Source organism: Gossypium hirsutum, chromosome A08 (assembly GCF_007990345.1).
Source record: "Gossypium hirsutum isolate 1008001.06 chromosome A08, Gossypium_hirsutum_v2.1, whole genome shotgun sequence".
NCBI lineage: Eukaryota > Viridiplantae > Streptophyta > Magnoliopsida > Malvales > Malvaceae > Gossypium > Gossypium hirsutum.
This window is the reverse complement of record NC_053431.1, coordinates 27,708,616-27,731,996: the sequence shown is the minus strand read 5'-3', so window position 1 is coordinate 27,731,996 and position 23,381 is coordinate 27,708,616. Positions and strand designations below refer to the sequence as shown.

General features: G+C 36.4%; 1 non-coding gene across 1 annotated transcript; it reads left to right on the top strand.

Moving 5' to 3' along the window:
* Positions 1–866: 866 nt before the first annotated feature.
* Positions 867–973, top strand: LOC121205266 (small nucleolar RNA R71). Its single transcript, XR_005900351.1, has one exon. It is a non-coding gene; the product is annotated as a small nucleolar RNA R71 (small nucleolar RNA).
* The last annotated feature ends 22,408 nt before the right edge of the window (positions 974–23,381 follow it).

Sequence of the window (23,381 nt, the reverse complement as noted above, 5' to 3'; positions counted from 1 at the left end):
TTTGCTGGGTATAAGATTGGTGGTTTATATTCTTTTGGCATTAGATTGTCGGGTTCGACCTCCTTTCTGTCAGCTTCTTGTGGTGGCTTCCTTTCAGATTCAGCTAACACTTTCCCACTCCTTAGTGTAACTGCTTTCACGTGCTCTTTTGGGTTGGGTTCAATGTTACTCGACAGGCTACCTTGTGGTCGTTCAGGTACCAATTTAGCCAGCTGACCTATCTGAGTTTTGAGCCCTTGGATCGACGCTTATTGATTTTTAAGTGTTGTCTCCGTATTCTGGAAATGAGTTTCTGACACCGAGATGAATTTTGTTAGCATCTCCTCAAGGTTCGGCTTTTTCTCTTGTTGGTAAGGTGGTTGTTAGAAGTCTGGAGGTGGTGGTGGTCTCTGATTCCCTTGGCCTCCCCATGAAAAATTTAGGTGGTTCCTCCAACCTGTATTGTAAGTGTTACTATAAGTATTATTTTGAGATCAAGGATTATTACCTATGTAATTTAACTGCTCGTTCTCCATGTTGTAGCCATAGGGTGGGTATTTTGAATTGCTTAATCCACCTCCACCTGCTTCGCACTGCATTATTGGGTGAACCTGTGAAGAACCAAGAAAACGGTCAATTTTTCTGTTCAAAATTTCTCTTGATTAGAGAGCATGGTGACCGAATCGATGTTAAAAACACCGGCTGTTTTAGTTGGTTTTGTCCTCATGACTTGCCACTGATAATTATTCAGTGACATCTCTTCTATAAATTCATAAGCATCTTCAGGTATCTTATTATTGATAGTTCCACCAGCGCCTGCGTCAATCATCTGTCTAGTCAAAGGATTCAGGCCATAGTGAAACGTTTGAACCCATAGCCAGAGTGGTAACCCATGGTGAGGGCACCTTCACAAAAGGTCATTGTATCTCTCCTATGCATCATAGAGTGTTTCTAAATCCATCTGCACAAAAGAGGAGATATCATTACGTAATTTGGTTGTTTTAGCCAGTGGAAAATATTTTAATAAAAATTTTTCAGTCATTTGTTCCCAAGTGGTGATTGACCCTCGTGGTAACGAGTTCAACCACTGTTTAGCTTTGTTCCTCAATGAAAAAGGGAATAACCGAAGGTGAATGGCATCATCAGAAACGCCATTGATTTTAAAAGTGTCGCAAAACTCTAAGAAATTCACCAAATGAACGTTTGGGTCCTCGTCCTACAAACCATCAAACTGAACAAACTGTTGGATCTTGTGAATGGTGTTAGGTTTCAGTTCAAAATTACTTGCAGCAACAGCAGGCCTAATTATGCTCGATTCAGTTCCTGTTAAAGAAGGTTTAGCATAATCATACATAGTACGTGGAGCAAGATTCTGATTAGCAGCAATCGCAGGAGGTAGCAGATTTTCTTGGTTTTCAGCCATCTCCTCGGTTGTGGTTGAAGTATCTTCCTCTTGCTCTTCCTCTGTGTATCTTAAGCTTTGCCTTATTTCCCTTCGATTTCTACAAACTGTGCGATCGATCTCACTATCAAACAGTAATGGTCTTGACGGGTTTCTTCTAGGCATACACTATAAAAACCTGCCAGGAGCAAATAAAAGAAAAAAATTAGAAAAGAAAATAAAATTTTAAATTGCAAATAAAGTAGAATGGCTAAAGTAATAAAAATCGAGTGTTCCTAATATCTTAGTTCCCTCGCAACAGAGCCAAAAACTTGATACGTGATATTCGTGACAGGTTTTATAAATTTATAATTAATCGTCTTGAAACTAACTATTATCATGATGAAGGCAAGTGTACCTGTTGAACAGTAGTATAGCTTTAGCAAGACCGGATTGTCGAACCCAAAGGAACCAAGAGTACTAGTAATTACTTTCTTTTTATTATCTAGCCTAAAAATTAAGGGATTTGTTTATCTAAACTACTTAACTAAACTAAGGGTGCACAGAGAGAAAATTGGGAAAAAGCTTTTGGGAAAACTCGATTGATTAAGACAATACCCAAGGAAAAATCCACCTAGACTTCACTTGTTATTTGACTCTAAATCAGACGATTTATTCATTTGACTTGATCCGTAGAAATCCCTAAGTTATATTATTATCTCTCTCAAGACTAATAACATCTAACCCTAGGTTGATTAATTGAAATCTCTTTCTAATTAATGCCCTAATGTTGTATTAACTCGATCTATGGATCCCCTAATTAGGTTTCACCCTAATCCGGAAAAATCTTGTCACCCTATCTCTAGGCATGCAATCAACTCCGCTTAATTATGACAATTTTACTCTTAGACAGGGACTTTTGCTCCTCTGAATAAGTGCATTAACTTGAATCAAAATCCTAGAATATTAAAACAAGAATCAAGAACACATAATTAAGAACAAGTCAAATATTTATCATACAATTCAGATAATAATAACAAGATCCGTCTTAGGTTTCATTCCCCTTAGGTATTTAGGGGGTTTAGTTCATAATTATAATAGAAAACATCTCAGAAGAATAATGAATACAAAACATAAAGAAAACCCAAAACCCCTGAATGGAAATTCAAGGGAGATCTTCAGTCTTGATGATGAATCCGACTTCTGAGATGAACCAATCAGCTTCCCTTGAGTAATTCCTTGCCTCCTACTTCGTGTCTCCGTTCTAACTGCCTCCTCAGGTGTTTAAATAGGCTTTAGAATGCCTAAGAGCCCTCAAAAGTGGTCTTTTTCAAATAGGACTATACTTGATCTCGGCAGGGACACACCCGTGTGCGATTGCTCCAGCCTGTGGTCAAGGCTATTAAATAGGCACGGGCGTGTAGTCTACTCGTGTAAGTCGTGCTTCGATCCTGCCAAATGGACACGATTGTGTGGCTTACCCGTGTGAGGAGGTCCAAGCCGTGTTGATTTCCCATGTGGGTCTACTTTCTCCCTTTTCGACCCGTTTCTCACTCTTTTTACTCTCCTATGCTCACCTACGTATAAAACATGAAATTAAGGAATTAGGAGCATCGAATTCACCAAATCTAAGGAGAAATCATCCATAAATGTGCTAAGCATAGGATAAAAATATGTATAAATTACGGTTTACCAATGAGCCTAATTGAATCGTGATATAGTACAATTTATATACTTAAGCTATGATTCAATAGATATGTGAAAGATTGTTAAGCTATGAAAATTATGATTACACGTAAACGATGTGCATGTTGTTAAGTGAGTTTAAATAACTCCTTAATTATGTGATATTCTATAATGGGGAGATTATGGTTGCTAGTCTAATGCCAAGACATGCAATTAGTATTTGTAAGATAAAAGAGTAAGCATTATGAATAAGTAAGTGATAATCATGGGATTTAATGCAAATTGTAATAATAGTATCCTTATGGATGGATAAAGTAAATGAATGTTAATAATTGTATATTATTTGCATATGAACTTACTAAGCGTTGTAGCTTACTCCCCTTCCTTTCCCATATCTTATAGGGTTGTATGCTAGCTCGGGTTGGAGACCACCGGAGATGCCATCACACTATCAAGCTATCATTTGGGTATAAGTGAACACAAGTATTTTAAGTTTATGGCATGTATAGGGACTTCGTCTTTTGATTAATTATGTCATTATTAATTTGGCCAAGTGTGTTGGCTTACAGTGATTTGGTGATTCATTTTGTATATGGCAATCAGATATGGTTCATATTAATTATTTGGTTGTAAACCTATCCATATATGCATGCATGTGCCAAGGTCATACATGATGTGGTTAAAATTGCTTGGCGTCGATGAATTGTGGATATGAATATGGATGTTTGATGGTGGAATTGTGAGTGAGTGGCATGATAATGACTAAGACATGGGTATGTTAAATGGAAGTAAACTTCAAATCTTAGTGCATGCAAATTTACAAATTTGGCTTGACATAGTATGAAGTTTTATGCATGTATTAGTAAAGATGGAATGATCATGATCATGTCTTGTTTGTGTATGTTTTAAGTGCTCAATTATGTCATGTTAAGTGCCTTTAAAGTCATGTATGTGTTGTGCAAATAAGGGTGGCAATTGGCTTGGAAAATAACCTTGTATTTGTCCACACAGGCAGACACACGAGCATGTGTCTAGGCCGTGTGTGACACACAGTCAGCCCCATGGGTGTGATCCAGTCGTGTGTCCCCTGCACCTTAATTAGGTAAAATAGAATGCCCAGTAGTAAACACACGGGCAGACACACGGCCGTGTGCCTCAGCCATGTGAAGGACACAACCTTAGCACACGAGCGTGTGACTTGGCCATGTGCCCCTATTTTACTGATGAAATCATAAATAGAGAGTTATGCAAGCTGAGGAAACAGGCGTGTCCCAAGCCACATGGGCATGTGTGACCACACGGCCTACCCACACGGGCGTGTAACTCCCCAAAATAAGAAAATTTTCTAAGTGATGTAAAAGTTTGAAAAGTTCTCAGTTTAGTCCCGAACCACAGCCAATGTATGTTTTGGGCCTTAAGGGACCTTATAAGGGATGATATGCATGTGAATGAAAAGTTTTAAATTTGGACTCAAATTCATGTCTTGATCTTGTATGATTGTGCGAGTTTATGTCCGGTAACGCCTCGTATCCTGTTTCTGCGTCGAATACGGGTAAGGGGTGTTACCCCCACTGTCAGTGGTTAGGTAGGCAAGGTGAAGTGAAGAATAATAAAAAATACTCCTTTTCTATATCGTATTCACTTTTATTTAACGAGTTCAAAAATCATGAGGACCGGTCTGAAAAATGACAATATGGTGCTTGCCCATGGATAGAATTAACATCTACTACAGAGAAAAAAATGTAACGGCATACAACTTCGTGGTCATTAGTACGAACACTTTCAAAAACCTCTAATGCCACTAAAAGAAAATGTTGATTTTTTTTAACCTTAGAAACAAAATCTTTCACTACCTACCTTGCATGATTGTTCTAGGGCCATCAAATTTTAGAAAACTTTCCAACAATATTAATAATTAGTTCAGCATGGAAAAAGTTGTCCAATAAGATAAAGTATGTTGTATTTACCCTAAAGGCATAGTAGTTCTTGTATGGCCTGATTGCAACAACTCCTCCTAGATTGAGTTCATATAGATATTTCCCAGTGATTGAAATACAGTAAGACATACGGTTCCCACGATTTAAAATCAAGCGTCAATGATCATACCGTGTTGTAGAATACTGCAAACTTGTTGAAGAAATTAGCGAGGTTTAAAAATGATAGCCATGGGATTTTGGCTACGATCTTAGGTCGGCAAGCCACATAGGTCGTGATCTTATGTCAACGAATAATTTTAGTCGTGATCTTAGGTAAGTGAGCTATATGGGTTGTGATCTTAGGTCAGCAAACCAAAATAATTTTGGCTACGATCTTAGGTTAGCAAGCCACATAGGCCATGATCTTATGTCAGCGGACTCAAATAATTTCAATCGCAATCTTAGGTCGTCAAGTTCTATCGGCTGTGATCTTAGGTCAGCGGACGAGAATAATTTTGATTGTGATCTTAGGTCGATGAGCCACATAGTGTAACACCCCGAACCCGAGGCCGTCGCCGGAGTCGAACACGAGGTGTTAACAGACTTCAAACCACTTATTAAAATTTTTCCAGACAAGCTGTCAATCTACGTACTAGTCGCTTTAAAAATCATATCTTGAGCTCTGGAACTCAAAACCCAGTTCCGTGAATTTTTCCTGAAACTAGACTCATATTCCCATCTACATTATTTTTTCTAGAATTTTTGGTCGGGCCAATTAGTACAGTTTATTAGTCAAAGTCTCCCATGTTACTGGGGTCGACTACACTGACCTTTGCGCATTACGACCTGGATATCTCCCTGTACAGAACTTCCATACTGATGTCGTTTGTTTCTATAGAAACTAGACTCAGAGAGTAATCTATACATATATGGTATGACTCCTAATTATCTCTGGTTAATTTATAATGAATTTCCAAAGTCGGAGCAGGGAATCCAGAAACCGTTCTGGCCCTGTCCCACGAGAACCTGATTATCTCTTAACATACTGTCCATATGATCCTTTCGTTACTTCTATATGAAAATAGACTCATCGAACTTCGATTACATAATTTATTCATCAATTAATTCCACTCCTACTATTTTTAGTGATTTTTCAATCTCATGTCACTGCTGCTGCCAGCATCTGTTACGAAAGCAACTATGCCCACTTCGTGTTTACTCCTTGATCTAACTAATAATTCATCATGCATATCACAAATTATGATCATGACTAACCATGCCAAAGGCTAATCATTGTCAAACTTCCCCCTACTACACTATTGCCATATCATGAATTTTAACACCAAAATAATCAACCATGACATATGGCATAAAAAGGTCGAATTATCAAGATTTACGACCTAACGTTATGAATCCAAACCCAACCGAACATTTATGCCATTTTCGCATGGCTAAAAGATTACATACCAAAGTTCAGACACAACATAATAGCCTATACATGCCGAAATGTTCTCCTAAGCCGACTAAGAAGAAAGTACCAAAACTTGCTAGCCGGTGTGATGACTTCGACGACGGCACGATCACGCAAAAAGAGACGAGTCCAAGAAACCTAGTATGGGTGACAAGGAAACACCGAGTGAGTTTATAACTCAGTAAGTCATAAGCAATACACTACCATCCATTAATAACATTATCACAAGAGGAAACAAAATGGAACGAGGCTAGTTACTCCATCCATACCGAACCATACCATAGTTCCTCCGACCTATCGGTTCAATCTCATACCAAATCATGCATTCACATTCCATATACTCATCAATAGAATATTCGAGGCATTTTCATAAATCATTTTATTTTCGTTACAATCATACAACTAAACGGCCTTTCACCCATTCCACGATAAATCTTATGTACGTGACTTCAAGTATATTTGTCACATAGGTTCAACTTACCAAGCTCAACTCCAAATATAAACATAGCACCTATTAGCCATGAACTCAAGATACTTACCCGATCCGCTATCCGTGATCGACTCAATAGTGTCGCACACTTAGTGTCCATAATGATTCAAGAATATTTATTAAGTCCGCACACTCAGTGCTATATAATCAACTCGCACACTTAGTGCTACATAATCATACTCGCACACTTAGTGCTACATAGTCAACTCGCACACTTAGTGCTACATAGTCAAACTCGCACACTTAGTGCTACATATTCAATTCGCACACTTAGTGCTGCACAATTTAAACCCGCACACTTAGCGCCAATCTCGTGGTCATAAATGTTTATACCCGCACATTTAGTGCCGAGATCAACAACTCAATACATCTCACCTCTTTTCTTTTCATTCAACACTTTCATCACCACATACGTACATGCATATATATATATTTATTCATTCCATTCAGCATCATTACATAAACGTTATGACCATTTGAATTAATACCAACTATATGCTTAATGACTTACTTTATGTTGGGTAAAATAAATTCCGAGTCGGCTACTCGATGACCTTCGATTTCCCTTTGTTGGACGCCTCTCCTTTAGGTTCTTGAGCTTAAATAATACAAATAAGAGTATTCAATATTTAACCCAATAACATGAATTTATTTATCACATTCGGCAATCACATATCATTAAATTTTCAAACCAAAATGTCATTATATGACCACATATACACATATCCATATACTTAAGCTCAATAATTATAATGTAATATCATGTACCCACTTTAAGTATATTGCCGAATATACTTAATCATACATACACCTAACCAAAACAATTTCCTAAAATCTTTATATCATTTATACACTAAGCCGAATACTCTCACCAAGTTCACCTATATTCTTCAACAATTCCTTCATTGATCAAACACATATTCGGCTAAAGAAATGGCAATTTTAGCAACCTTCGATTTAGTACTTAACTTTTACCACATATCAAATAACTCATTTCCTTACTCATGTGACCACGTATATTCGGTCATGCATACACACATAAAATCAATTTGGAGACTCTATCAATCCAACATACATTCGGCACCTTCATCCACCATTCTACCAAGCATGTAATATTCAAACACAACCAAACTCACATTCGGCCCTAGCTCATAACAAGGTAGCCGATTCTTTTTATAGTTCAAACACTCCTCTATCATCATTCACCTAACTTTAACATGAAACAACAAAACTCACCATTTCTCATCCAAATAACATGAACAACAACCATTTCTTGAACACTTTCTCATGACCGATTGCTTATGTTACCAACAAGATTCAAGATTTGAACATGGGCTATTTAGAACTCAAGTCAATTACTAAAACATGCATGCATCTCAATGACAACATCAAACATACCTTAGTCTAGCAAACCACCATAGCCAATTTTCTCAAGCTTTTCCCCTTCCTTTCTTTCCTCTATTCGGCCAAAGATGTTCAAGAATGAACACTTTTTTTTTTGTTTTCTTTCTTCAATTCACGGCAACAAGAGGGTATGGATGAGACCATATTATTTTTTTTTCATCACCCTTCCTTTCATTATTTAATCACCATGCTCATTATTTTATTTTTCTTAACATACATCACTAGCATAACATGTTGGAGACATGTTTCCACCCATAGCATGGCCGGCCACTATGCTTTAGTTTGGCTAATTTGACATGCAAGGACAACACTTTCCCACTTTAATACTATTTGGTCCTTACTTATTTATCTATCATAATTTTCCAAGTCTTTCAACTAGATCCTTTCAAGCAAAATTCATATTCCTAATATAAAATTAAAACATCAAATTTTTGTACAAGTACTATCACACATATAAGATATGCAAATAAAATTTTAACTAAATTTTATGACTCGGTTTTGTGGTCCCGAAACCACATTCCGACTAGGGTCGAATTAGGGCTGTTACACATAGGTCGTGATCTTACGTCATCGAACGGTGATAATTTCAATCGCAATCTTAGGTCGGCGAGCTGCATGAGTTGTGATCTAGGGTTGACAAGCCACTAAGGACGTGATCTTATGTTAGTGGACTTGAATAATTTCAGTCGCGATCTTAGGTCGACGAGCTATATGGGTTGTGATCTTAGATCAACAAACCTGAATAATTTTGGCTGCAATCTTAGCTTGATGAAGGTTATACGTGTTGCTTGAATAGCCTGGAAAGTAGTAAACACAAGCTGATAGCACACAGTTTAACAAGCAGAGTTGTTACTTTCTAAAGAAACAAGCATATATCTCAAAAAATAATGAATTTCATTATATGATTATAATAAAATATATTTTATTATATAATAACCCGATCTGGGATCCAACTATAAGTCTGACCCGATAGAAGTAACCCCTTTTTACTAAATCAAAGACAACATTGAGTGGGAAAGGACAAAAAACCCCAGGGGGAATCCTCTTGATCTCTCTGTTTCTTCACCCTCTTCCCTCCTTTCCATTTTCTCTTCCCATCTCTCCATTTATGTTGATAAATTGGATTAACAACTTTTGATTTTTTAAATTGGTGGAGAAAGATGGGGTTTGCTTACATGAAGGGAAATTAAGTGAGGAAATTTTCAAGAATTTGATTGGTTATGGGCGGTTAGCCAATGGTGTATTTTTTATCATTTATTTTTTGGGGTTTTGGCTTTAGACTTGAGCAATGGAGCTCTTATTTAATTTCTTTAAAATCCGAAAGATGTCTTTTTCTTTTATGATGATACTTTGAAGAATGTATGATTGAGGAGAAAGATGGCTTTGATACTATCTAGTTGAACAATTTCAATTATTCTTAACTTTTTTGTTCCATGAAACCCAATTATGCACAATGCAAAACATGGTACTTCAAAAATTGTAACACCCCAAACCCGGCTGGAAGTTTGGCTCGAACTTGGCGTGTCACATTGAAGTGTTTTTCAAAAACCATGTTTCCATTAAAAACCCTTCTTAATAATTAAAAACTTATACCCTTTTTAAACCTTGTTAGAAAACCTCAGCTGAATAACATTCTTAACAACTTTGTAAAAATCTTGGTAGTTGCGGAAACTTACTTTAAGAACAATTGCGGTTACGTGATGTTTTGAATAACAGTAGTTGCTTTGGAAAATCGTGTTCTAATACTAGCAATTATAGGAACAATAAATAAAATTCTAAATTTGAAATCTAGAAAATTACAACGGCTTTACTACAACCCACATAAAATAATTTAAAGGTAATAATCAAAATTGTAACATAAAAAGTGTGTGTGGCTTCCTTCGAGCCCCTAGGAACCCCGATCTATCTAAGGCTGAAAATTACCTGAAAGGTTAATAAACGGGGTGAGTTTACGAAAACTCAGTGTGAAATCCCCTACTATAAAAAGGAACAGTCAGTCATCTAAAAGAATTAAAAGTCTGGCCCCAGCCTTACATACAATTTCAGTGCCAATCGGGTCTTAGCCCATTACAACAAACAGTACCAGATGGACCTTAGCCCATTACAGAATAAGAAACATTATCAGAATTGGAACCAAAATGAGAATCAGAATCAGAATCAATAACAGAATCAGAATCAGAATCAATATTAGTAACAGAATCAGAATCAGAATCAGAATTAGGTGACAGAATCAGAATCAGAATCAGTATTAGTAACAGAATCAGAATCAGAATCAGAATTACGTGACAGAATCAGAATCATAATGTGAATGCAATCCCAACCCAATCCAACTGTATACACCCCCGTACCAACCTTACACCATGTGGGGAGACAACTCGACCCACCCATCCGCTACACACCACAGAATTTGCAGCATGGCTGCCAGAACAGATATCGTGACAGAGTCACTAGATACAGATATTGTGGCAGAGCCACCAAAATCAGATAATGTGGCAAACCCACCTAACAGAATACGTGGCACAAAGCCATAAATAACTGTAATAACTTCGGCACATAGCCATCAGTGACGGTAATATAACTGGCGCACCGCCTTCGGTAAATATGATCGACACAGAGTCGTCAACAAATATGTTAGGCACATAGCTACAGGTAAATAAGTTTGGCACGAAGCCATAGTTAAGATGGCACAAAGCCATATTTAGGTTGGCACAGAGCCATTAATAACGGGTCTATAATCGGCACGAAGCCCACAACAACGACACACAGCCTTCGGTAGCGTGATCGGCACTTAGCCATCGATCGATCAACAGATATTGTGACAGAGTCACCAAATACAGATATTGTGGCAGAGCCACCAGAACAGATATTTGTGGCATAGCCACCAAAACGCTTCCTCCGTACAAAATCCTAACCCATGCAACATGTCATGTATGCAGAATGTCATGCCCATATTTGAATCAAACAATCACAGTCAAGTCATTCATATCACCAACATATATTCACAATCAAATCCGTCAAACACACAGTCCAAGTCAGTCACTTGCCCACAAGGGCAAAACAGTCATTTAACACCCTAGGGCCAAAATGGTAATTTTACCCCACAAGGGTATCTCGGTAATTCTACCCTACAGGGGTATTTCGGTATTTCTACCCTACAAGGGTATTTCGATAATTCTACCCTACAGGGGTATTTTGGTAATTCTATCCTATAAGGGTATTTCAGTAATTCTACCCTATAGGGGTATTTCGGAAATTCTACCCTACAGGGGTATTTCAGTAATTTCACAATCAAGGGTAAAACGATAATTCTGTAAATCGAGGGTAAAACGATAATTTTGTAAACTGAGGGTAAACCAGTAATTCTATAAATCAAGGGTAAAATAGTAATTTTACAAATTGAGGGTAAAACGGTAATTCTATAAATCGAGGGTAAAACAGTAATTCTGTAAACTGAGAGTAAAACAGTAATTCTGTAAATCGAGGGTAAAATAGTAATTCTGTAAACTGAGGGTAAAACGGTAATTCTATAAATTGAGGGTAAAACGGTAATTTTACAAATCGAGCGTAAAACGATAATTCTATAAATCGAGGGTAAAACAGTAATTCTGTAAACTGGGGGTAAAATGGTAATTCTGTAAATCAGGAGTACTTTGGTAATTTTACAAGTTGAGGGCATTTCAGTAATTGGTAAACTAAAGTATTCTAAACATGGATAACAATACGAATGGGCCTAAAGCCTATTCTCGGCCCAAATAGGCCCACACGCTCGTGTGGCCCTTTTAGCCCAAACCTAGCCACAGATATGCGATTCACCTAGCCTAGTCCAATATTTACTACACAATCAAACAACTTATCCAATTGGGCCCGTAGGCCCATTGGGCCCACATGGCCCCTTTTGGCCCATCGCAGCCCGAAGTAGCCATCCAACAACAAGAGTAGTGATAAATACACACCTGATTGGAGACTGGAGTTAATCCACGCTCCGAGCACTCTTAGCCGACGCCCAACCCAAACGAGCACGCCATAAAGCGAAAAGGATCAACCAAGAAAAGTACCTTTACTCTCCTCATGGTTCTCTCTATTTAAAGCCAGCTTCCCATCCACTCTTATGTTAGCTTCCCGATGTGGGATCCCTCCAACATCAGAGTTTAAATTCAACACCAACTCTTGCCGCCCCCTGTTAGCAAAATAAATGCTCTTTGCTTGCTATGGGATTCGAACCCATGCCTCCCCTCAAATGCTCCACACGCCACTTGCCACTAAGCCATAAGGTTTTTTGTGTCACAATTTCTCCAACAATATTCTTAAGGCCTACCTACTACACCCAGGGTTTGATTCACCTTAAACCAAATTTTTGCTAGAGTCCAGGTTTAAACCCAGGACTTCTCCAACACTTCTCAACACACTTAACCACTAAAACAAGCCTTCATTAACGAAATTTGCATGCACAACAGATTATTATAAGCTGCCTTCAACCGCTCCCATGCTCAAGGCCCAAAACTTCTAGGCCCAAATTTAGGGTGTTACAACTCTACCTCCCTTACAGAAATTTCATCCTCGAAATTTCCATCTAACAGGGTAGTCGTGTAACATCTACCCCACTACGCTACCGCTGCGCACTCTGATCCTACTATCACTGTCACACTTCAACTAGAACTTGAAACATCACATACATACAACACTTATTCACTGAAGTAGACACATATTTATCACACATATATACAATTTCTATATCCAAACATCACATCCACATAAAATAAATACCAAATTTAAATTTAGACCAATATCTAAGGAATCCATAGTATTTCAATTTCTAAATAGACAAAAGTATTCAGAAGACTTACGGATTCGACGCTGGAGACTCGGTGTGCCACAATTTTTAAGTGAAATACTTCAAACAGACCACGTGGTTGAAAATAATTTTCTAAAATTCAACCTTTGAAAACCCAATCCACAGCCGAGTTGTTGCAACCCAGGCTCTGATACCACTAAATGTAACACCCCAAACCCGGCCTGGAAGTTTGGCTCGAACTTGGCGTATCACATTAAAGTGTTTTTCGAAAACCATGTTTCCATTAAAAACCCTTCTTAATAATTAAAAACTTATACCCTTTTTAAACCTTGTTAGAAAACCTCAGCTGAATAACATTCTTAACAACTTTGTAAAAATCTTGGTAGTTGCGAAAACTTACTTTAAGAACAATTGCGGTTACGTGATGTTTTGAATAACAGTAGTTACTTTGGAAAATCGTGTTCTAATACTAGTAATTATAAGAACAATAAATAAAATTCCAAATTTGAAATCCAGAAAATTACAACGGCTTTACTACAACCCACATAAAATAATTTAAAGGTAATAATCAAAACTGTAACATAAACAGTGTGTGTGGCTTCCTTCGAGCCCCTAGCAACCCCGATCCATCTAAGGCTGGAAATTACCTGAAAGGTTAATAAACGGGGTGAGTTTACGAAAACTCAGTGTGAAATCCTCTACTATAAAAAGGAACAGTCAGTCATCTAAAAGAATTAAAAGTCTAGCCCCAACCTTACTTACAATTTCAGTACCAATCGGGTCTTAGCCCATTACAACAGACAGTACCAGATGGACCTTAGCCCATTATAGAATAAGAAACATTATCAGAATTGGAACCAAAATGAGAATCAGAATCAGTAACAGAACCAGAATCAGAATCAGAATCAGTAACAGAATCAGAATCAGTATTAGTAACAGAATCAGAATCAGAATCAGAATTACGTGACAGAATCAGAATCATAATGTGAATGCAATCCCAACCCAATCCAGCCGTATACACCCCCGTACCAACCTTACACCATGTGGGGAGACAACTCGACCCACCCATCCGCTACACACCACAGAATTTGCAGCATGGCTGCCAGAACAGATATCGTGACAGAGTCACCAGATACAGATATTGTGGCAGAGCCACTAGAATCAGATAATGTGGCAAACCCACCTAACAGAATACGTGGCACAAAGCCATAGATAACTGTAATAACTTCGACACATAGCCATCAGTGACGGTAATATAACTAGCGCACCGCCTTCGGTAAATATGATCGACACAGAGTCATCAACAAATATGTTAGGCACATAGCTACAGGTAAATACGTTTGGCACGAAGCCATAGTCAAGATGGCACAAAGTCATATTTAGGTTGGCATAGAGCCATTAATAACGGGTCTATAATCGGCACGAAGCCCACAACAACGGCACACAGCCTTCGGTAGCGTGATCGGCACTTAGCCATCGATCGGTCAACAGATATTGTGACAGAGTCACCAAATACAGATATTGTGGCAGAGCCACCAGCACAGATATTTGTGGCATAGCCACCAGAACGCTTCCTCCGTACAAAATCCTAACCCATGCAACATGTCATGTATGCAGAATGTCATGCCCATATTTGAATCAAACAATCACAGTCAAGTCATTCATATCACCAACATATATTCACAATCAAATCCGTCAAACACACAGTCCAAGTCAGTCACTTGCCCACAAGGGCAAAATAGTCATTTAACACCCTAGGGCCAAAATGGTAATTTTACCCCACAAGGGTATCTCGGTAATTCTACCCTACAGGGGTATTTTGGTATTTTTACCCTACAAGGGTATTTCGATAATTCTACCCTACAGGGGTATTTTGGTAATTTTATCCTATAAGGGTATTTCAGTAATTCTAGCCTATAGGAGTATTTCGGAAATTCTACCCTATAGGGGTATTTCAGTAATTTCACAATCAAGGGTAAAACGATAATTCTGTAAATCGAGGGTAAAACGATAATTTTATAAACTGAGGGTAAACCAGTAATTCTGTAAACAAGGGTAAAACAGTAATTTTACAAATCGAGGGTAAAACGGTAATTTTGTAAATCGAGGGTAAAACAGTAATTCTATAAACTGAGGGTAAAACGGTAATTCTATAAATCGAGGGTAAAATAGTAATTCTGTAAACTGAGGGTAAAACGGTAATTTTACAAATCGAGGGTAAAACGGTAATTCTATAAATCGAGGCTAAAACAGTAATTCTGTAAACTGAGGGTAAAACAGGAATTCTGTAAATCGGGAGTACTTTGGTAATTTTACAAGTCGAGGGCATTTCAGTAATTGGTAAACTAAAGTATTCTAAACATAGATAACAATACGAATGGGCCTAAAGCCTATTCTCGGCCCAAATGGGCCCACACGCTCGTGTGGCCCTTTTAGCCCAAACCTAGCCACAGATATGCGATTCACCTAGCCTAGTCCAATATTTACTACACAATCAAACAACTTATCCAATTGGGCCCGTAGGCCCATTGGGCCCACATGACCCCTTTCGGCCCATCGCGGCCCGAAGTAGCCATCCAACAACAAGAGTAGTGATAAATATACACCTGATTGGAGACTGGAGTTAATCCACGCTCCGAGCACTCTTAGTCGATGCCCAACCCAAACGAGCACGCCCTAAAGCGAAAAGGATCAGCCAAGAAAAGTACCTTTACTCTCCTCATGGTTCTCTCTATTTAAAGCCAGCTTCCCATCCACTCTTATGTTAGCTTCCCGATGTGGGATCCCTCCAACATCAGAGTTTAAATTCAACACCAACTCTTGCCGCCCCCTGTTAGCAAAATAAATGCTCTTTGCTTGCTATGGGATTCGAACCCATGCCTCCCCTCAAATGCTCCACACGCCACTTGCCACTAAGCCATAAGGTTTTTTTGTGTCACAATTTCTCCAACAATATTCTTAAGGCCTACCTACTACACCCAGGGTTTGATTCACCTTAAACCAAATTTTTTGCTAGAGTCCAGGTTTAAACCCAGGACTTCTCCAACACTTCTCAACACACTTAACCACTAAAACAAGCCTTCATTAACGAAATTTGCATGCACAACAGAATATTATAAGCTGCCTTCAACCGCTCCCATGCTCAAGGCCCAAAACTTCTAGGCCCAAATTCAGGGTGTTACAAAAATGACTAATTAAGTTAAACAATTCCAATGGTTCTCAACGTATCATGTATAAATACTTTTCTTTTAACCAAGTCAGAAATGTTTTAATTTATTTTCATCACACTTTCTATTCTATTTCCATAAGTATCATCGTTCTATATATTCTTTTAAACTTTTGGTTTTTTTATATCAAAAGCATTCATTATGAAGAATATGGCACGATTCTTTTTTACAATGTAAACAGGGTGAGATTTGAAGAACAAGAAGAAATGGAGGAGAGAAAGAAAAAAAAAAGAGGGAGAAGAAGACGAGAAGTTAAATTAATTAATTAATTAATTAAATTACTCAAAAGAAAAAATTATATGGACTAATTGTGTAATTTAACCTAAAATTTCCATCTTAAATGTTACAAATAGTTAACAATAATGATATTTTTTATAATAAATTTAAGTTTGATAACCAAAACATAATTTAGCTATTTTTATAGTTTACCTTTAAGCTCGAACAAAAAAGCTCTTTAAAACATGAATCAGGTAGAAACATTTTATCCTAACTCAACTGAAATTCCAAATCAAGATTATGGCTTAAATTATGAATTAGCTTGAGATTTTCTCTTGACTAAGTTGTAGGCTTTCAAAAAATTGAGTCATCCCAAAACATGCTCAAATAATCTAAGCTCAAACCTTATTTTAATAGCACAGTCTGGAGAAATAAGATAGGGTAAAACTATTCTAAGGACATGGAAGAGAATCCTAGAAATCCATCATTCAGATTATAAAATAAAAAAGAAAAAAAATCATTCTACTTCTTTCCACAAACATTAATGAATAAAATTAGCAACATTATTACCCAAAAATCAAAATAATTAACATAAAAAATCATATGAACTTTCAAAGTTGATCATTAATTTATTTAAATGAATTTAATGGAAAAAAAACCCAACCATTAAGATACAAAAAGGAAATGAAACCTTCATTAAAAACATTAATAAAATCAATACTCTAACTTAAAAATGAACCAAACAGAATCATATGAAACAAAAAAATTAAAAATATCGAATTAAAAACTGATGGCATGAATCGCAAGCCAAGATGAACCCAAAAAAGATAATAACAATTATAGGGGAAGTATAAATAAAGCAACAATTTGAGAAAGATGAGAGAATGAGAGAAAATGGAGAATGGTTAAATTAGATGAAAGGTAAAAAGTAAATAGAGCAATCTACAATAGCCTGTAGAGGAGATAGGTTTGATAGAGCTTCCACCCCTTTGGAAAAGTCGTCCCTGTCTATAGGAATTTTCACCGCTTCATAAATTTAATTTCTAACAATTATACTTGGTTGCCTACCATCCTTTAATAGGGCTTAGAAGAACATGTTTAAACCAGCCCAAATTGAAGCCTATTACATGTGTCTGAAAATAAAACCACCTGGACCATACCTTTTTATATAAAGATGTATAGATTACACTAAATTTTTTAAAATAAAACTTAATATTACATTCAGTCACAGTTAACACCAACAAATAAATCTTTCAAAAAAAACCAAAAAATAAACATAATTGAAGAAACAAACTCCTCCCTTGCTTTATGATCAAAAATACAAGTAAAAACCAAAATGCAATGTAGGAGATAATATGACATAATAACTTATAACCACGCCAAAACCATGCAATTCCTATCTCCACCTTTGGCCAAGGCATCTGCAAGACCAGTAGCTTCTCTACGCATATTAGCAAAAACAACAACACTAACATGGTATAAGAGAAAACTAATGGCTTTAAAAACTTCCCAAATTTTACAAATCGGATCTTTGATCCTATACACCATGATACAAGCACCATAGAGTCAGATTCAATCACAAGTTTTACCATTCCTGTTCACTCCATTTCTCAAATAGCTCAAGTTCATTTTCGATAACCTAAACTTTAGCTTCTTTTAAGTCCATAATAGGTAGCAAACCAAAAAATAAAGTCACGATGGATCCATTAATGTTTCTCAAAACACCTCCATATCCTACTACATTGGCTTTCCCCCTTATTGAGCCATAAATATTTAGCTTCCTACATACCCTTAGAAGAGGTAGCCACTTGATAAAAGATCTGCATTTTGAATCATTACCATAAGGAACTCGAGATAGGATTATCTCTCCATTGAGCTTTCATAATGAACAACTCATCTTTTGTCACGTTAATCTAAAAAAGGGATCCAAGTTTAATGAGGGAAAATAATTCATCTATAGAAAATAATTTGTTTCAGTACACTGCCTTATTTCTAGTGAGCCAAAGGAACCAAGTTGTTGTAACGATAACCATCCACCAACTTCTCTCTAGTCCACAAAACCAACATCCACACAACATTGAAAGAATCCCTTCACGCCCCTTAGATTGCATCAATTAATGTTACAACAACCGAAGGGTAATTAAACAATGAATGATTCACATTGTCAACGTTAAAAACAAAAGGCACAAAGTCATGCTTACTTTGTTCTCTAGCTAGATATTGAATTGGATATTGGAAACCCTCATGATCTTTTAAACTACAAAAATAACATTTCACAACAAGTGATAAATCAATCGTACTCCTTTCGTTTGGTCACCTCCTCTTGAATTGGCATACTAATTTATACCCAACTTTCCCATCACAATAAGCCTTTAGATCATTCTTTCCACAAAATTATGGAATAAAGAATTTTGGTTTAACTAAAGAAGGTTGTCCACAGTTATTATGACCAAAGTCTCATCATTCATATGAGGTGCGCTCTAACATTATTTGCATGAAGATGAGGTTGATCAACCTCAGATCCCCAATGACAATTCTAACACTCAATTTAAGTACTTAAATGAGCCAAATTTTTATTCATTGTGTCTAGAATAGTGTCACGTTGCTGATTTCGAGCATTTCAATCCTTTTAATCCCTTTGCAACTTTATAATCATAGTATCAAATTTATCATTCATTATAAAAGCAACAAGGTTTTCCATGGTATCCAGTAGCTTTTCACTACTATTTCACTCCCTTTGCTACTCTAAATATCACGAGTCACTATGAAAGCCTGAAAAGAAAACAACACTTAACAAAAAAAATTTACACAAACCTCATCGTTATACACTAAAAAATAAAATCAAATTCTCAATGAGGTATGAATTAATCTTGTGAGTCTTTTAAAAGTGTTTATATCAACCAATCAAAATTTGTTAAAATTGAACTAGAAATGCAAACTTAGTGGCACTAAGAGTCCAAAATTGGCTAGACACCAAAAAATTGTATTGCACAAATAAAGGGATGTGCAACGTGCTTTAACCTACTAACACAAGAAATAATATAGTATTAGAATGCATAAAGGAACAATAAAAAGTAAAAAAATAAATGAAAACTAAGGCTAAGAGTCAATGAAAATCATTGAAACTCGAAAATTTGAAAATTGCAGAGCAACTTGACAAACTTCGTTCAATGTGTTCCCAGTTTACAAAATCAGAAAATTCAAATTGGAGCCTCCTTAAATAATTAGATCTGATCTGGAAATTTTCGGCTTGAAATGCAACCCACATAATATTTTTAAAATTTCTTTACTTTTAGTTTTTTTTTTTGTTTTCTCCACTTTTTTGATCACTTTTTTCGTGGGAAATATTTTTGAATATTCTAAGAGTGTGCCAAGAATCAATATGTAGAATTTTAGACCATTTGGAAAATGTTTACCCAATGAAAAATATATTTTTCCCAAAAATTATAGGTAAAAAACTATTTTAAGGTTGTTTTGCTAGAAATCAGTTTATAAAAACATAAAGAACATCCAAAACACCAAAAAAATTGATACCAAATGATAGGGACCTGTGCAAAATAAGATCACAACTTTGTTCAAGTCGCAGATTTGACTTAGGGTTCTAGATGATTGGGAAAAAAAACTTGGAGTTCAACTCAACTTAAAATGAAAACAATCCAAGTTTGAATTGAAGGGCAAAAAAAAAGTAACAAAAGAACAAGGAGACGGAATTAAGAATTAGGTTCTTGAAGGAATCCAAGTCAGTTAAGTAAACCTTCGTGCTTGATGAATTCCAAATGAATCAAGTTGCCAATTGAGTGAAAAAAAAAGGTTTTTAGAGTGATTTGGGTCGTTCTTGATGAAGAATAAGTTGTGGAATTAAGATCTAAACAAAAGAAACAATCTAAAAAGATTGTTTAAACTCTTCTAAAAGAAAAATCAAGAGAAATTCTTTAAAAAAAGACTTAAAGAGAATTTTATTAAATCAAACGTGTATATTGAACGAATATGGATAAGGGATGGGTGCACTCTATTTATAGCCTTCTAATCCCTAACTAATCTCCTAATTTTAAGAAATGTGATAAGTATGTCAACTAATTATGATAACTCATCAACTAACTAACTAACTAACTAACATAAAAAGATATCTTAAGTGTGGAAATATGATAGGAAATTCATCCAAGGGTCTAAATGGGCTCCTTGGGCCAAATTTTTACAGTTGACCCACTTATTAAATAAAATTGGACAAAAAATTTCTAAAATGTTTACCAATTGGGCCATTTTGACAAATTGTCTTGATTTTCATCTAAGTCCTTCAAACTTCATGATGGTCTTATAGACATCTCAATAGGCCAATTTTCAATAACTTAAACTTATGACTTGTTTGCCCCCAAAATTGACTCGTTTAAGCTCGTACATGTATTTCATCCCGCACTGCTTTTAGATTCGTTTTCTTGGACCAAGAATTCAAAGATTTGAAAATCTTGATTTTTTTTATTCTTGAAATCTCCCAAAACCACATAATTGGACTAAGATTCGATTTCTTGATTTTCTTGAGAACAAGAAAGTGAATTTGTAACACCCTTAACCTGTATTTGTCGCCAGATTAGGGTTACAGAGCATTACTGTACGAATGGAACATCATAACATACATTTCATACATCATCAAAAACATATTATAATACATTCATTCATATACATATCGTCCCTTAATCGAGCCCTTGAGGCCACAAAAACACCTTAGAAACAATTGGGGACCCAATTGGAAACATTTGGAAAGTTTAAGAAAAAGTTAGAAAATTTTGAATATAAGGGTCACACGGCCATGTGCCTTACACGGCTGAGACACATGCCCGTGTCTCAAGCCGTGTAACCTTCAAACTAGGGACACACGGCCGTGTCCCAGCCCGTGTCCTCACCCATGTAACTCTCTAAGTAGGGTTACATAGCCAAGTCACACGGCCAAGTCACACACTTGTGTGCCAGGCCATGTGCTAGGCCGTGTAACTGCTTGACTTGCATGTAATAAAACCTACAAGGTACACACGACCGTGTCGCCAGGCCATGTGTCACACACGGCTGAGTCATACACCCATAATTTGCCCAAAATCAAGTTATTTTCAACACGAAATCATGCACACACCTATAGGCCTTTTGTGCACCTAATCAAGACATCAAAACATGACTAAGACCTACATGATATGACCAATTCAATAGTTCAAAATCAATCAACCAATATTCCATACAAGGCACCTCAAATGCAAACATCTAAAACTTACCTAAACATGCATATGTTACCACTTACCAATCATCAACTACTAGTTCTAAGAACTTTCTAAAGCTTAATAACACCAACCATCAAATGATACTAACAAACCATTCTCATCCATTATCAAAAGTGACCAATAGTACTTCTTAAAGTAAGCATTATACTTATTATGCATACATGACACCAAAACACAAACACATTTAGTTATTATTTACATATTCATCATACACCACAAATTCAACTACATAAGTTTATACATGCCACTACCCTAAGAGATACAAAAACTACCATTATCAATTGATAATATGATTCAAAGGTTTGATCCGTCCAAAATGTCAGCAACGATGTTCTACAAATCAATCCACAAGAACAAATAAGCTTACAGAGCTTAGTAAGAACATAGTATATCATTTAATCTAACAATAATTGAATACGATTCATACATTATTCAATTAAGAGTTACCGGAGTCCAATCAGGGCACAAAAAAAATTCAAGGGCATCGAAGTACAAACAAGGCCACGTAAGTGCAATTCGGGGGAACTGAAGTATAAACAGGGGCACATATGTGCAATTCAAGGGTACCGAAGTACAAACAGGGGCACATAAGTGCAATTCAGGGGTACCGAAGTACAAACAGGGGCACGTTTGTGCAATTCAATAATAATCTTATAAAATCATCATGATTAAATCCTTATAATATAAGTACACAAATGGAAATTCGTTTACATATCAAAACACTACGAACTTACCTCGACGACTAGGGCGTAGAAATGAGATCGACTAATCTGAGGCTTTAGCTTTTCCTTGATCTAGTTCATTACATGGTCTATCTTAATCTAAATAGACAAATTTAATTCATTTAATAACCCTAGCATTCAATGTAGTCCATATTTCATTTTTTGCAAAATTACTATTTTGCCACTAATATTCTAACTTTTCACAATTTAGTTCTTAAGCTCATAAATTGAAATCTAAACATTTTCACCCTTTTATCAAGCTATCCGATTTCTTTAGGGACCTATATCAATCCATACAAATCATCATTTGTAACACCCCTTACCCGAGACCGTCACCGGAGTCGAGCACGAGGCATTACCTGACTTAACTTACTAATTTGGGGCATAAAATTTGCTTTTAAAATTAATTTATTTACATTCATTCAATATGTCCCTAAAAAGGGCCCTCGAGACCCTAAAACATGCAATTGAAACGGTTTGGGACCAAGCCGGGAACATTAAAGATTTTCCGAATACTTAGACAAATCAAAACAATTTATTTCATTATTCCTTATAAAACTACCCACCTGCGCCATAGTCACTAAATAAATCATAACTCGAGTCACAAAACTCAAAATTTAAATTCATGAATTTTTCCTGAAACTAGACTCATATATCTTCTTACTAATCTTTTTCCATATTTTTTGGTCTAGCCAATTAGTACAGTTTATTAGTTAAAGTTTCCCCTATTGCACTGTTTGACTACTCTGACCTCTCCTCACTACGAATCACTCTTCTCCCTGTAAAGAATTCAAATAACCATTCCGTTTGTTTCTCTTGAAATTATATTCACT